This window comes from Durio zibethinus, chromosome 7, assembly GCF_047325235.1.
Source record: "Durio zibethinus cultivar Kanyao isolate XHJ-2024 chromosome 7, ASM4732523v1, whole genome shotgun sequence".
Lineage (NCBI taxonomy): Eukaryota > Viridiplantae > Streptophyta > Magnoliopsida > Malvales > Malvaceae > Durio > Durio zibethinus.
Window position 1 is genome coordinate 9,657,214 of NC_143168.1, and position 3,609 is coordinate 9,660,822.

Sequence of the window (3,609 nt, forward strand, 5' to 3'; positions counted from 1 at the left end):
CATCCGATACTCTCCACAATGTGAGCGAGGAGGCTAGAGATGCCTTGAATATTCTCCAAAAGGAGTTTGAAGAGCTCAAAGAACAGGTGAGCATCTTACAACTGGCTATGGCCAGGTCGAGTTCGAGCTCGATGGATAGGGGGAGAAGGCCTAAGGTGCCAGAGCCTCGATGTTATGAGGGGCAAGGGATGCCAAGGAACTTGAAAATTTCTTGTTTGACATGGAGCAGTACTTTCAGGCAGTGCACACGGATTCAGAGGAAGACAAGGTAACAATGGCATCGATGTACCTCGTAGGGGATGCCAAGCTTTGGTGGCGTTCCAAGGTTTTCAATGACGAGTGCCCGATTAAAACTTGGACGGACCTGAAGCAGGAATTGAAAAACCAATTTTTCCCTGAGAATGTGGAGTATATGGCTCGAAGGAGACTCCGAGAGTTGGTGCAAATAGGGAAGTGCGAGAGTTTGTGAGGAACTTCTCTACCCTGATGTTGGATATTCGAGACATGTCCGAGAAGGACAAGATGTTCTATTTTCTTGAGGGCCTCAAGCCATGGGCCAAAGCAGAACTACAAAGACGAAAAGTGCAAGACGTGGCTACGACCACGGCTGCAGCTGAATGTTTCCAAGACTATAATGATGGCTCCTTAAAATGGAAAAATCCTTCATCAACTGGCAGTAGCTTTAACTTGGGAGTGGGGGAAAGATGACCAGATTGGATCATCTCTTCAGTGGGGGATCAGATAGGAGGTCTTTCGGTCGAGATAGCACCCAGCCCAAAACAAATAATGCAGTGACTTTCAGGCCTAGGCAACCGCTAGCTTGCTTTCTTTGTAAGGGGTCGCATCGGGTGGCCAAATGCCCGCATAGAAGAGCCCTTAACGCTTTAAGGACCTCATCTCAGGAGTCTGCAAAAGTGCCAGAGAGCGTTGAAGAGATCAAAGATGAACCAGCCAGGATGGGCTCAATAAGGTTCCTCAATGCCCTTCATACCCAATTGAACACTATAAGAAAATAGCAAAGTAGGGGCTTGATGTATGTGAATCTAATGATCAATGAGAAGGCCACCAAGGCCATGGTGGATACAGGTGCAACCGATACCTTCATCACACCAGAAGAAGTGAAAAGGTGTGGCCTCTAGGTTAACAAAGACTGTGGATGAATGAAGGCGGTCAATTCGTCAGCCTTTGCGATCAGTGGAAGCTCCAAGGGTGTGACAACTAAATTGGGGCCATGAGAAGGAAAGGTAGACTTCACAGTCTCGCTTATGGATGACTTTGATGTCGTTCTCAGATTGGACTTCATGACGTTGGCTCAGGTGATCCCTATCCCCGTTGCTAGCTGCTTGTTGTTTTAGGGGAACACCCATGTGTGGTGCCGGCCAATATCTTGCCAAAGAGTGGGAAGAAAATGAAGGCCTCGACAGTAGTCATGGCTTTAGCCAAGTCATGAACTCCTCTCCTTTGTAGCTCATGCTTCACCCATGGCTTCAGCCCATCCATGAAAGCAAATAAGGCATCCTTCTCGCCTAGATCCGAGATATGTAGCATCAATTCAGAGAATTTCTGGACATACTCCCTTATGTCCCCTTGTTGGCTTAGCCTGTGCAACTTTGCATGCGCCTTACCATCGGTATACTCCAGGTAAAATTGTTCTCTTAACTCCTTTTGGAACTCTGCCCAGGTTCCAATCTTGGCACTCCCATGCCTGACATCATCACACCTACGCCTCTACCATAATAAGGCTACATCAGTGAGATACATAGCAGCGGTGCTTACCTTTATCGCCTCATCTTGCATGCCCATGGCGTGGAAGTACTGCTCCATACCCCAAAGGTAGTTATCTACTTCCTTGGCCGCCCTAGTCCCCTTGAACTCCTAAGGCTTGGGGACATCCAATCTGGACTTGGACACTCTAGAAAACATGCCATTCCCAATGGTAGTCTTGCAAGCAACGAGCTCACTGGTAAGCTCCTCCATTCGCTGGTGCATGGCCTTCATGCCATCGTGCAAGGTCAGCACTTCAGCCTCCACGGTCTGATTCTTTTGGGTGAACACTTCCAAGCCTTTGTTGAGAGTAGCTTGGAGCTCACTTTGGATCTCCTCCCCCATGGAGTCTAGCGATGCAATGTGAGTCTCTACCCCCTCAAGCTTCTCCCCCATGTCGCCTATGGTCACCTCCACCTTGGCCAGCTTACCGTCCATGGTAGACCAGATATCTCTAGAACTAGCTTTCCTCCCTCTTCCCCGCCCATGCTCCTGGGCCTCTGGTTGTTGGTTAGCAGCGTCACTTTGGGATGTCATCTCCTCTAACCTGCACAACACAAACACGCAGAATCGAACTTGGCCTGATACCAACTGTCACGGGCTCTGACCTTAGACTCAAAAATCGTGCGGCCTTAGGCCTAGAAACTCCTCCTTTATGCCTAAGTCAGCCTACAACACAAGCGTACGGGCACTAGAACAACAGGAAGGGCTGATTACGCAAGTTAAAGAGAAACAGGATAAGAAGGCAGAATTCTAGAAATGCCCTTGTATTCACTGAAATAGAAGTGTTTGATGGTGTACAAATGAGGGAGGAGCAGCCCTCTATTTATAGTTGAGGCTCTAGCTTACACTTAATGGCAATATCCCTAGAATAAAGGCTAAAATCATGGGATTATACAGATTACAATCAATCAGGATGCTAACCCTGATTTTCAGGGTCAACCAAATCTACCACGATGCTGCTGCTGATCCTGCCTGCCTTCAGAAGCTTCCCTTGCGTGTCCAGCACCTTTGGCCCTTCTGGATGTGGTGCGGGCAGCTTGTATGCCAGGCCTTGGTCTCACGGGCTGGCCTGCCAGTTGGGCGGGCGTTCTGAACTTGTTTACTAGGCTTTACGAGCAGATACCCGCCAGCACGCCTAGCCTGCGGGCCTCAACCTCTGGCTCGCCTGCTGGTGCGCCTGATGTGCCTGGCATGCCCGCCCAGGGTGTGACACTTGGCCCTTATATTGGCCCCGTATCCCTCATCAAACCTCGAGAACTCACACCCCCTTAAAGAGCATTTGAGATTTTATAGGTTTGCTGTCAGTAGCCATTAAAGTGTCTGAAATGGGGGACATTTTTTTCAAACGGTCACAAAACTTCTCCACTTCGAGTTCTTAGCTAAATTTTTTTGTGCATTCCAAAAAAAATACAAGGATCACCTCTACCAAATTTGGGGAAAAAAATCTTTCTAAAAAAATTTTAAAAAATCTCGAACCGCAAAATGTTTCGAAAATCATGAAAAATAGAAAATGGGTCGTCTTGCCACGAAACTTCACATGAAGGCTTAGGGGACCATTGTATGAATTTACAAGCCATAAAAATGGCATTGGCATGGTAGAAATATGAAGATGTGCTTGAACCCACCTACCACTCGTTCGATCCCCGGCTTGCGCATCCTGCCTCTCTGGTCGGTTGAGCGCTCGCACGCTCATTTCATTGGTTGACTTAGGCATACGGAGTTCATTCCCAGTATAAGCATACGGAGTTCATTCCCAATCTAAGATCTAATCGGACCGAGGGTTGCAGTAGCAGGATCTACAGCACGCAGGGGGGACCGGGCAGATCCCCGGCTTGCACATTC